General features: G+C 36.8%; 2 long non-coding RNA genes across 2 annotated transcripts; one reads left to right on the top strand and one right to left on the bottom strand.

The window, feature by feature from the left end:
- Positions 1-4,935: 4,935 nt before the first annotated feature.
- Positions 4,936-7,350, bottom strand: LOC149038721 (uncharacterized). Its single transcript, XR_016180227.1, has 2 exons — positions 6,797-7,350; positions 4,936-6,402 (listed from the first exon to the last, which is right to left on the bottom strand). It is a non-coding gene; the product is annotated as an uncharacterized LOC149038721 (long non-coding RNA).
- A 1,090-nt stretch (positions 7,351-8,440) lies between these two features.
- On the top strand, positions 8,441-11,291 carry LOC149038720 (uncharacterized). The gene is made up of 2 exons (XR_016180228.1): positions 8,441-8,951; positions 9,327-11,291. It is a non-coding gene; the product is annotated as an uncharacterized LOC149038720 (long non-coding RNA).
- The last annotated feature ends 2,177 nt before the right edge of the window (positions 11,292-13,468 follow it).

Genomic DNA, 13,468 nt, shown 5'->3' with positions numbered 1-13,468 from the left:
TTCTCATCCAAGGCAAAAAAACTAAAAACAGTATTCTTAGAAATAAGAGATCATAGCTCAAAAATCTTTATTTCTATTTATTTCGCAATGGATTTTTTCTTATTATACAGATACTGATGAAATACCAGGATTTTTCCTTTTAACAAAAAAATCATATCTTCATCGCGCGCAGTGAAGATACTATTTTTATCTTTCACATGTGAGGATATTGGTGTCGCCATGATTACTAACATGATTAGCCAATTACAAGAGAGCTTCCCGTTCAGGCGCGCGGCTGGTTCTTTTGAAATTTAATTGACAAAATGGCTTCAAGGTGCGTAGACTTGTAAATTACAAGCGACTAAATACAGGAATGGCTCCGACCTGTGATTGGATGATAAAAATAGTAAAAGTTAATAAATTATATTTTATCTCCTTGCTCGTGAGTATTGTCGATCGCGTGTCTCAAGGTGGTACAATGAAATATCAATGCGAGCGAAAACACCGATGTGTCAAACAAGAAATGGTTACTTATGTAGCGAAGGGAAGGCAGCCTTTCTTGTTCAGCAAGGTCGTTCAGCGATATTCCGGCGATGAAAACGTCATCTGCTGACTAATCTCATTTAGTCAGTTCAGGCGGACGATCAGAGACTGGAGCCATTCCTGTATTTCACCGCTGACAGGAATAGCTCCGAGTCAAACGTTTATTAATTTTTTTTTCTATTATTTTTTAATAATTTTTAAACAATTTTTTTAAAAAAATTTAAACAAATTTAAAACTAAACTTGTGAGCAGCGCTATGCGAACAGTAGTTGTAAATTTTCTTTATTCTCTGACGCGTTTCGTCTAGCAGTCGTAAACGTCCTCAGGAAGTTTTACAAGTAAACACTAAACGCCTATATTTATAAGCCATTGTTAGCGGCTATTGCGGGGGCCAATGACCATATGGGCTTGGCTAGACCTACGAGCAGGAATAGGCAAAGTTGTGAAAAATTTGAAAATTTCTTCTGGAAATTTTTTAGGGAAGGTGGGAAATATTTTGGGAGCCAGCTAAAAAGCTAGCTTAAATTGAAGCCGTTTTTTGCAGCGAAGGGGACTGGGTCCCCTTCTCTGCTAGGTCAGCATTAGATTCCATCCACCAAAACAACATGATCTCGACACCGAAATAACGATAATCGTTATTTCTAAATTGGCCCTGAAATAACGAATATCATAATTTCCAGCATGATCTCGACACCAAAATAACGATTATCGTTATTTCTAAATTGGCCCTGAAATAACGAATAGCATAATTTCAGTGCATGTCTGAGACCTTCGGGCTCGAAGCTTGGGAACTAGTATTCAGGGAAAGATAAAATGGCGGCTTATGGCGGCGAAGGTAATCTCAGTAGTTTAATATTTTAGCGTGAAAAGGCTTGGGTATTGTGATCTGGTTCTCAAGTAAAAAAAAAATCACGGTCTGCAATGGCCCTACCACCTTTTGAACAACAAGAAAACATTGAAACGGTGGTGAAAAGCAGCAAGTTTCGAAGTCTAAACGAAAGATGGGTAAGCTGAGTTTCAATCAAATATCATGACATTTGGGATGTAATTTCGATACCGAATAAATAGTTCTACATGGTTATACAAGCATAGGATTCTGTTGTGTTCACGTGAAGGCCATTTCAGCCATTCCTGCCACTTGTAAGTGGTAGGAAATAAAAGATATGCATACTTGTTTCGTATTGAAGCCCTGTGAAATCACAAATTTGATTTATTTCTTCTTTGTTTTAGGTGGTCATTATCCATTACTTTTGGAAGTCGATGCTGATGAGAAAGAAAAAATGTTTATGATTATTTCTTCTCTCGAACATTTTACTATTTAGGTACCAAATAATCTTGATACTGAAGACCATTGCATTCTATTATGAAAAATTTACCCCTGATTGCTTTGTCAACATGTATGATGTAATATACCTTGTGATTTGTGGGATTTTCACATGTAAACTAGAAATACCTGTAGAGGGTAATGATGTACTTAATGCAAAGTGTTTTGGTACAAAGTCTGCTTTGCTGTAATCTACCTGAAGGTGCTTTTTATATGCTAGTAACACTTGCACAGCCCAGTCAAAATGTTCTTTAGTAGTAAGCATATTACAGTGGTTCAACTGGTAAAAATAATCATCCAACTACTAAAAGTTATTAAACCCCAATCAAAATTAATCCAACCGCTTTAAATAATCTAACTGGTCAAAATTCTTCAGGTGGTTATTTAAGTGAAAAAGGTGACAAAATCTTCTTAAAAATATTTTTGAAGACGCTTACACCCTTTCCCTAAACACTAACCCTACCCCCAAACCCTAGCCCCAAATCTTCACCCTAGCCCTAACCTCAACCGCAGACCCTCTAACCCTAACACTAAGCCTAAACCCTAACCCTAACCCTAACCCTAACCCTAGCCCCACACCATAACCCTAAAACCTAACCCTAAACCCTAAACCCTAAACCCTAACCTATAGCCCTTAACCTAGACCTAACCCTAACCCTAACCCTAACCCTAATCCTAACCCCCAACCTTCTCTATCTATCCTGTAAGTGTACCAGTCGGCCTATCGTTTGTTTTTCAGTAAATTTTCAAGTAGTTACTGAAATTTACAAACACAATACCAAAAACCCTGCAATTGAATGCTTGTAGAAAAATGTTAACGCCAACCCTAAGTATAGCCTCATCCTAACCCTAATTCTAACACTAAACACCGCTAATCCTAAGCATAATTTTACCCTAGCCCTAACCCTGATTGTAACACTAAACCCCTCTGACCCGAAGCAACCCAAACTCTAACCCTAACCAGGTAATGGGCTCCTGCCCTAACCCTATCCTCAACCCTGACTTAAACCCTTTACCATTGCTTAGGATTGGTTTGGGGTTTGGGTTAGGTTTAGGATAGCACAGAGTTAGAGTGAGCACAGGACGAAATAGCATGATTCCGTAATTCGGAAAAATGAAACTCTATGTTTCCACATCATTCACTTCTTCCTTGGACCTGTTATGTTTCCGTTATTATTCCTGAACGGAAATATGACGACACGTTTCCGTTGCATTTCTGTCAACGGAATATTATCGTCGCCTGTTTCCGTTACGTTTCCTTGTACGGATTCAAACTTTTACCGTCAAGTAAAACATATATTTATAAAGTGCTGTACAGTTCTTACACCACGTTACCATGAAGACGTGATCGTTCGAGGACAACAAAGGCAAATTGACGTGCATTAGGTGTGTACGTTCGTAGGAATCATAAGAAGTCCTAGAAGCTTCGATGTTTTACACTGAGCTATGTGCATGTTAATTTTGGAACTGTTTCGAAACCTTACAAAATAGAATCTTTTAAACTTACTCTGTGCTTAGATTTTTAAGCAGCTGGATCATTTGAGCCAGTTTAGTCACTCAAACCAGCAATAAAATACTAGGCTAACTGGATAGTTTTAGGGTTAGGGTTAGGATTTTCAAGTAGGCACACGCAGTTGTGTGGATATTGTGGTACATGGAGTTTAGTAGAGTGTAGATTTTAGCAGTATTTGCCAGTGTTGACATATTTATAAAATTATGGTTCCAAAGTGCGTGTCACTGTTGAGAACCCAAGAAAATCATGAGAAAGTCGCCGATGGATTAGCCATAAAAATAAGCCCAACTCTGAGTCAATGCCAAACCACAAGAAAGTCGTAAAACTCGCGCCAATGTAAAAAAAAAAAAACAACTGAGGTTCGAAGTATGGGTCGCTAACATCCTATGAAAATCATGGGAAAGTCGAGGAGATTGGTCATGGTACCAACCAATGCCACTTTCCCATGAAAATCAAGAAAGCTGTGGTAACTAGCCAACATATGCTAGAATGACAATCTTTAATAAAATTCATATCTAATAAGGATGTGTGAAATGGCCAATATCGCTCTTGGCCGAGATACTGGTTTGCCGTGTTTTGGCAGTTATTTTGGCGAATATGGTTAAAATCAAATGTGTGTAAAAACAGTAAAATCAACGAGTTATTGAGGTTCGTCAACATAGGGAGGGTCCTCTTAGTCTAGAGAAAAACTTCTGCCCACGGCTAAAGGCGTTAAATTAATAAATTGATATATCTGGGCGGCATATCAAACAGCAACACTAAACTTCTCCTTTCTCACAGCTTTTTCCCCTTTAACATCTTTGTTCATTCCATTTTTTTTAAAGTAAAAACTCGTTTTGGAGGCATAAAGGTCCCTAAAGCAACGTTTCAAGATTTTATGGCGATCTTGTGAAAAACATGTAGTTCCAGCTAGTTTTGAGGGTTTTAGCAGCTATTTACACAAAAAGTGGGTAAAATCAGCCCAATTTGTTGTGTTTCTGACGGTATTTACGCGTTTTTTCCCCAAATTTTTACTGAGAACACTGCGTTTTAGCTGGAATAAGTGTTTTCACATGGATTGTATCCCTATTTTGTTAAAGACATCGTGCTTTTGAATGTAAAATAGGCTGATTTCAGCAACAAAAAAAAAAATCGTGTTTTTCAGGTCGAATTGAGCGCTTTTGTCAACTTTTGCGTAAAATTTGGCAAAAACTCGTGCGTTCTGCCGGATTTTGGTGTTTTTAGATAGATTTCATTGCAATTTTACGAAATACATGTAGTTTCAGCTAGTTTGCAGCGTTTTGGGCTTGAGACCGGCAAGAGTGATGGTAGACACTCTTAGCAGAGATAATTGTGCCAGCAGATATTAAAATTTCACCTGTAAAGACAATATATTAATTGAACACAAGAAAAAGGAAACTTGATAAAAAAATTAGAATAATGGCGGGGAGAAAAGAGGGCTGCACTAAAGATTATGTACTTGTGTTCTTGAAGCTGAAAATTAACAAGGTTCCTAACAATTTTTGAAAATCACACAAATCCCAAGCTATATCCAGGGTTTTCTCTTAATAAAATTAACTCTTAAAACAAATTGGGATTTTACCTTGGTCCTTTTTTTTTACTTTTTATGTACATTATTTATGTATAAATAATGCTCCCCTGACCCTCCCCCAAATTTCCAGAACAAATGGAAACTCTTAAGAATGATCAAGCTTTACCTTATTATTTAAAATTTTTACATCTTGAATTATCAAGTTATCACAGAGGATTTCTTGGTACTTTAACCTGTTTAACACCCTAAAAGAAGTGCACATATACTACACACAATCAGCCCAGTCAAAATGTGCCACAGCCGACAATTTGGCTGCCTGCCACAATATAGCTGCCGCTAACTTCACACTTTTCACACTTCCATTCAAGACAAGGTTCAGCCTCTGCTGCCTATTACTATCACCAGCTTGCCTTCCACTCAAAAACATTTCGACTGAGCTCATACATACATACATACATAAGTGGGAGATTAGGTTACATGAGCGAACCTGCACTATTGAAAGAGATCAATGAATTACAATTCAAAGAAACATTGATAAATAAAATATATCAATAGAAATGACAAAAATCAAACTAACAGCAGACAGTACTCTTTCAGCCTTCTGGACCTGAGCAGTGCAGTGATCTTCAACTAAGTGCTTAATTTGGACATAAAACCAGAACTTAGTATAGCTAAATATTATTATTTTTCTTTTAATATTCCCACTCCAGCTGATGTGTATTATTTGAATTACAAGTCTTATTAGCATGCAAAATCACCTACAGACAAGGCACACACTTTGCACCAAAATAGCTTTGCATCAAGTACATTATCTAGTACATCATTACCATCTTCAGGTATTTCTAATTTACTTGTGAAAATCACACAAATCATAAGCTATATACAGCATACAATCAGCAGCAAATTATTAGAAAGGAATGCAGTAAATTTTAATAAGAATATTACTAAGTAGTTAAATAACAAATAGCCCAGTAAAACTGTGCCCGTTGCTGGGAATTTGGTTCTCAATAAAATTAGCTAAAATAGCCAATCTTGAGTTTTACTGCTCACTCAAAATGGGCTGGCAGCTTACAATTTGGCCGCCTACAATGAAGTACCTTCCGCTAACTTCACATTTTTCAGACTGCTTTTCAAGAAGAGGTTTGGCCAGCTTGTCTACTACTCAAAAACATTTTGACTGGGCTGTGCAAGTCTTACTAGCATATAAAAAGCACCTTCAGGTAGATTACAGCAAAGCAGACTTTGCACCAAATGCTCTGCATTAAGTACATCACTACCCTCTTCAAGTATTTCTAGTTTACTTGTGAAAATCCCACAAATCACAAGGTATATTACATTATACATTCCAGTTGACAAAGCAATCAAGGGTAATTTTTTCATAATGGATGCAATGATCTTCAGTATCAAGATTATTTGGTACCTAAATAGTAAAATGTTCGAGAGAAGAAATAATCATAAACATTTTTTCTTTCTCATCAGCATCGACTTCCAAAAGTAATGGATAATGACCACCTAAAACAAAGAAGAAATAAATCAAATTTGTGATTTCACAGGGCTTCAATACGAAACAACTATACATATCTTTTATTTCCTACCACTTACAAGTGGCAGGAATGGCTGAAATGGCCTTCACGTGAACACAACAGAATCCTATGCGTGTATAACCATGTAGAACTATTTATTCGGTATCGAAATTACATCCCAAATGTCATGATATTTGACTGAAACTCAGCTTACCCATCTTTCGTTTGGACTTCGAAACTTGCTGCTTTTTACCACCGTTTCAATGTTTTCTTGTTGTTCAAAAGGTGGTAGGGCCATTGCAGACCGTGATTTTTTTTTTACTTGAGAACCAGATCACAACACCCAAGCCTTTTCACGCTAAATATTAAACTACTGAGATTACCTTCGCCGCCGTAAGCCGCCATTTTATCTTTCCCTGAATACTAGTTCCCAAGCTTCGAGCCCGAAGGTCTCACACATGCACTGAAATTATGATATTCGTTATTTCAGGGCCAATTTAGAAATAACGGTAATCGTTATTTTGGTGTCGAGATCATGCTGATCACAACTGAACGCACAGGGAGTTACTACATCACGGGCGACGAGCGGGGATAGAAAAAACGACCCAAATATGAGCGGTCAGCGGTGAAACAGCTTTTATACTTCATATAGAGACATATAATTTGTTGTTCCAGAGACAATCGTGTTGTAAAGCCGAAATGTTAACAGTTTACTTCACAGTTTAAGCAATTTTTCAAAAGTGTTGATTGAACTCATATCTTTTACTGCTTTAATAAACAATGGAGGCTTCGGAGAGGGAGTCAGTGGCATTTGGAAAGGCACCAAGAATAATTATATATATGGTTTGTAGCTAGCTGCGTGACGTGCGTGACGAAAAAAAAGTATCATGATTTCCGGTTGTCAAAAATGTCAATCAAATTTGGCAGGAACTTGGTAGTTTGCTTTTCCTGGAAGATTTTGCCATGGATGAAGACCAAAAGCCAACAATGTTAAGAGATTTAGAGATCGACTTTTTGAAAGAACATCTCAATGGCTTTTCTGTTGAAGGCAATTATTGTTTTGGATATTTCGAGGGAAACAGAGCAGAGATGGATGATCTGTTAGTTTCATTTCAGGCATTGAACTCCACCTGTTATGTAGTTACAGAAAGCCATTCAAAAGAGAAAAACCACAACAGATTTTCTCAAATAGGTATATAATCTCTCAGTGTTTTAAAGTGAACAGATCCCGGTTTCCTTTCCTGACTCTCCTAATTCAGGGATAATTTAATTGAGAAGAATCGCCGTCTTTCAGAGTTTATGGTAAATTTCTTCAAAGGCAGTCTTACGCGATTTGCGAGAAGCTGCGTCTGAACTACCTATTTATATTTCATTTTAGTTTCTTTGTGTTTGTTGTTATTGCTGTTGTCATCTTTTTTATTCATTTATCTCTACCTAAAAGGTCTATTTGGTTTAAAAACAGCGAACAGTGGCTTTGGCGCTTTGATGCCTCCGTTGGTTAATAGAGCATTAAAAGTATTGTTCCATTTAAAGCTTGAGGAAAATTGCTTAACTTTTTAAGTAGCGAAGTGCAACTTAGTAACATTTCGGCTTTACAACACGATTGTTTTCTGCAACTACAAAACGTACATTTAATTCTTCTTGGTACCTTTCGGATGCCACCGATGCCTTCATTGTTTATTAAAGCAGTAAAAGATATATGTACAATCAACACTTTTAAATTGCTTAACATTTTATTTAGCGAAGTAAACTGTTTACACTTCGGCTTTACAACACGACACATTTACCCCTTTCCTCCGCCATCTTGAATGTTGTAAGACAGTGGAACCGAGTCCTTCTCTTTATTTAACACGTGTAAAGATCATTGGTAAAGAGTGCCACGAAATTACTATATCCATAAATTTGGTGCCAATTTAGAAATAACGATAATCGTTATTTCGGTCTCGAGATTATGTTGGAAATTATGCTATTCGTTATTTCAGGGCCAATTTAGAAATAACGATAATCGTTACTTTGGTGTCAACATGATCTCGAGACCGAAATTACGATTATCGTTATTTCTAAATTGGCACCAAATTTATGGATATAGTAATTTCGTGGCACTCTTTACCAATGCTTACACGTGTTAAATAAAGAGAAGGACTCGGTTCCACTGTCTTACAACATTCAAGATGGCGGAGGAAAGGGGTAAATGTGCGTTCAGTTGTGATCAGCATGATCTCGACACCAAAATAACGATTATCGTTATTTCTAAATTGGCCCTGAAATAACGAATATCATAATTTCAGTGCATGTCTGAGACCTTCGGGCTCGAAGCTTGGGAACTAGTATTCAGGGAAAGATAAAATGGCGGCTTACGGCGGCGAAGGAAATCTCAGTAGTTTAATATTTTAGCGTGAAAAGGCTTGGGTGTTGTGATCTGGTTCTCAAGTAAAAAAAAAATCACGGTCTGCAATGGCCCTACCACCTTTTGAACAACAAGAAAACATTGAAACGGTGGTAAAAAGCAGCAAGTTTCGAAGTCTAAACGAAAGATAGGTAAGCTGAGTTTCAGTCAAATATCATGACATTTGGGGGCTAAACTTCAGAATACCCCGCAACTCATTTCCGCCTCACTTACATGTGTCGGGAGCTTTGAAGATCGAGGCATAACACAATAGACGCTATTCTTATTCAATGACATGTAAATCAGTTGCGGGGTATTCTGAAGTTGCTCCCATTTGGGATGTAATTTCGATACCGAATAAATAGTTCTACATGGTTATACACGCATAGGATTCTGTTGTGTTCACGTGAAGGCCATTTCAGCCATTCCTGCCACTTGTAAGTGGTAGGAAATAAAAGATATGCATACTTGTTTCGTATTGAAGCCCTGTGAAATCACAAATTTGATTTATTTCTTCTTTGTTTTAGGTGGTCATTATCCATTACTTTTGGAAGTCGATGCTGATGAGAAAGAAAAAATGTTTATGATTATTTCTTCTCTCGAACATTTTACTATTTAGGTACCAAATAATCTTGATACTGAAGACCATTGCATCCTATTATGAAAAATGTACCCCTGATTGCTTTGTCAACATGTATGATGTAATATACCTTGTGATTTGTGGGATTTTCACATGTAAACTAGAAATACCTGTGGAGGGTAATGATGTACTTAATGCAAAGTGTTTTGGTACAAAGTCTGCTTTGCTGTAATCTACCTGAAGGTGCTTTTTATATGCTAGTAAGACTTGCACAGCCCAGTCAAAATGTTCTTTAGTAGTAGTCAAGCTGGCTGTTGTAATTATAGGCAGCAGAGGCCAAACCTCATCCTGAAAAGCAGTCTGAAAGGTGTGAAGTCAGTGTAAGATACTTCATTGTAGGTGGCCAAATTGCAGGCTGTCAGCCCATTTTGAGTGAGTAGTTAAACTCAAGATCGGCTATTTTAACTAATTTTATTGAGAGCCAAATCCTGCAAGGCTTATATTCTGTATTAATTTGAAGTGTTACTTTTATGTTTCTTATTTTGCAATAAGTGGGCTTGTTGTGGCCATTTTTCTCTCAAACATTTTTTTCAGCTTAGTCAAAACGTTTTTTAGAAGTAGGCAAGCTGGCTATAGTAACAGAAGGTAGAGACCAAACCTTGTCCAGACTAGACGCCTAACAAATGTTCTGTGTGGAAAGCCAAATCCCTGGTTACCGGCACATTTTGACTAGGCTATTTGTTATTTAGCTACTCTTATTATTAAAGATTACTGCATTCCTTTTTAATAATTTGCTGCCAATTGTATGCTGTATATAGCTTATGATTTGTGTGATTTTCAAGAGTAAATTAGAAATACCTGAAGATGGTAATGATGTACTAGATAACGTACTTGATGCAAAGCAATTTTGGCACAAAGTGTATGCATTGTCCTCAGGTGATTTTAACATGCTAATAAGATTTGTTATTCAAATAATATACATCAGCTGGAATGGGAATATTGAAAGAAAAATAATAATATTTAACCATAACAAGTTTTGGTTTTATGTCCAAATTAAGCACTTAGTTGAAGATCACTGCACTGATCAGGCCCCAAAGGCCAAAAAAGTGCTGTCTGCTGTTAGTTTAATTTTTGTCATTTCTATTGATTTATTTTATTTATCAATGTTTCTTTGAGTTATAATTCATTGACCTCTTTCAATAGTGCAGGTTCGCTCGTGTAACCTAATCCCACATGTATGTATGTACAATCTCAGTTGAAATTTTGAGTGGCAGGCAAGCTGGCAATAGTAATAGGCAGCAGAGGCCAAATCTTGTCCTGAATAGAAGTCTGACATGTGTGAAATTGGCAGCTATTTCATTGTAGGTGGCCAAATTGTTGGCTGCAGCACATTTTGACCTGGCTGATTGTGTGTGTGTTATGTATGTGTTCTTCTTTTTAGGTGTTAAACAGGTCAAAGTACCGAAAAAAACTTCTGTGATAACTTGGTAGTCTAAGATGTAAAAATTTTTAATAATAAGGTAAAGCTTGATCATTCTTAAGAGTTTGCATCTGTTCTAAAAGTTTTGGGGAGAGTTAGGGGAGCATTATTTATACAAATGTATTTAAAAAGTAACAAAAAAATAAAAAGAACTAGGGTAAAATCCCAATTTGCTTTAAAAGTTTGTTTTATTAAGAGCATAATTCTGGATATAGCTTGGGATTTGTGTGATTTTCACAAATTGTTAGGTTGTTATGTAAACTTAATTTACAGGAACCTTGTTAGTTTTCAGCTTCAAGAACAAGTACATAATTGCAGGAAAAGCTTGAAGCTTGAAAAATTGACTGATGAAACTGGAACAGATGTCATGAGATTTGTACAATAGGTTGGCCTGGGAGGGACCAAGAATTAAAGAATTCATTGATTCTCTTACACCTTTTGTCTGCATAGTGTGCTTCTGTAGAGCTTAGTTATTGCTGTAGAAAACGTTTTTGGAGGGCCCTTGAGATCACTCACTTTTGAGCTAGTTGCCCCTAGGGAAGAGGATATCTGTACTTATTATCTCCCTTGGGGGGGGGTGAAGGGTTAAAGACTGATTCTTCTCCAGTAGCCACAAGTACCCCTGCATATGGAAATTTTGAACACTATTAAAGGGCTAGTACCCTCATTTCATACTTGAATTTCTAATTTAGTGTAAGTTATGACAAATAATGAATGTAAATTCATCTTGGTTGTACAGGTTATATCCAGCAGTCCTTAAAAAAAAATAAAAAGGTATTTTTCTGAATTAAAAAAAAAGTGTTCTTGCTTCAAAGTAAGTGCATGATATGTCATTCAATTAATGCTCTAACAGAGTTTTTGTTTGAAATGCCAAAATCAACTTCATGAGTAAGGACAAAAAAAAAAGGCAATAAGCAAATGTTCCTCTGTATCCTTTATGTCAATTTGGGCTGAAAAACAGGTTTTTTTCCTTTTGCAAAAATTAGCTTATTTCACGACCAAAAACGATGCAAACAAGCTGAAACGTTATGTTTTCAGCAAAACAGCGATAGAATCTGCGAAAAAACAATGGAGACAAGCTAACACACAGTGTTCTCAGTAAAATTTGGGCAAACAAAACCTTAAAAACCAAAAAAAAAACAATTGCGCTGACTTACCCATTTTTGCCAAGATAACTGCCAAAACACTGAAAACTAGCTTGAAACTACATGTTTTTCACAAGATCGCAACGAAATCTGTCTAAAAACTCCAAAATACGGCAGAAATGTACGATTTTTGCAAAGTTTTTCGCTAAAGTTGACAAAAACACTAAATTCGACTGAAAAACACGTTTGTTTTTTTTGCAAAAATAAGCTTATTTCAGTTTTAAAAACGCTGCAAAAAATGTTCTCAGCAAAATAGTTTAAGAGTCTGTGGGAAAACACAAAAACCAAGCTTAAACCAAGTGTAAATTGATAAAAAGGCCCGAATTGCGCATTTTGGCAGTTATTTTGGCAAAAAATGGTATATTTTGATTTCAAGCAAACTTTCAAGTAGTTGTTAAAGTTTAGAGCCAAACACAATACCAAAAAAAAAATTGGATGTTTTCAGAAAAAATTGTGACCCTCAGCCTAATCATAATCCCACCCTACCCAAGCCCTAACTCTAGCTGCGAGCTATCCTAACCCTAACCCTAACCCCGGGTTAGGGTTAGGGCTCGGGTTAAGAACGGAACTTTTCACTCCAGTCAAAATGATGCAACTGGTTAACATGGTCCAACCAGCCAAAACAAGATAAAATGGTTTAAACGGTGAAAAGATTTTAATTACGTGACATGGTCCAATCGGAAGAAACGATCTCACTTAGTAAAATGGTGCGACTGGTTAACATGATTCAACTTGATAAAATGATGCCAATATCTAAAATGGACAAACTGGTTTAAATAATCCAATCAGTTGAAATGGTCTAACCGGATAATGCATGTGTAACCAGTGAAATTGGTTCAAATAATTCAGGTAAGGATGGTAACATTAGTTAAAAAGATCCAGCATATTACAGTGGTTCAACTAGTAAAAATAATCATCCAACTACTAAAAGTTATTAAACCCCAATCAAAATTAATCCAACCGCTTCAAATAATCTAACTGGTCAAAATTCTCCAGGTGGTTATTTAAGTGAAAAAGGTGACAAAATCTTCTTAAAAATATTTTTGAAGAGGCTTACACCCTTACCCTAAACACTAACTCTACCCCCAAACCCTAACCCAAACCTTCACCCTAGCCCTAACCTCAACCGCAGACCCTCTAACCCTAACACTAAGCCTAAACCCTAACCCTAACCCTAACCCTAACCCTAGCCCCACACCATAACCCTAAAACCTAACCCTAAACCCTAAACCCTAACCTATAGCCCTTAACCTAGACCTAGCCCTAACCCTAACCCTAACCCTAACCCTAACCCCAACCTTCTCTATCTATCCTGTAAGTGTACCAGTCGGCCTATCGTTTGTTTTTCAGTAAACTTTCAAGTAGTTACTGAAATTTACAAACACAATACCAAAAACCCTGCAATTGAATGCTTGTAGAAAAATATTAACGCCAACCCTAAGCATAGCCTCATCCTAGCCTTAA

The sequence above is a fragment of the Pocillopora damicornis genome, chromosome 10, assembly GCF_964200805.1.
Source record: "Pocillopora damicornis chromosome 10, jaPocDami1.2, whole genome shotgun sequence".
Classification (NCBI taxonomy): Eukaryota; Metazoa; Cnidaria; class Anthozoa; order Scleractinia; family Pocilloporidae; genus Pocillopora; species Pocillopora damicornis.
The sequence above is the reverse complement of the archived record's forward strand: the minus strand, read 5'-3'. Positions and strand labels throughout refer to the sequence as shown.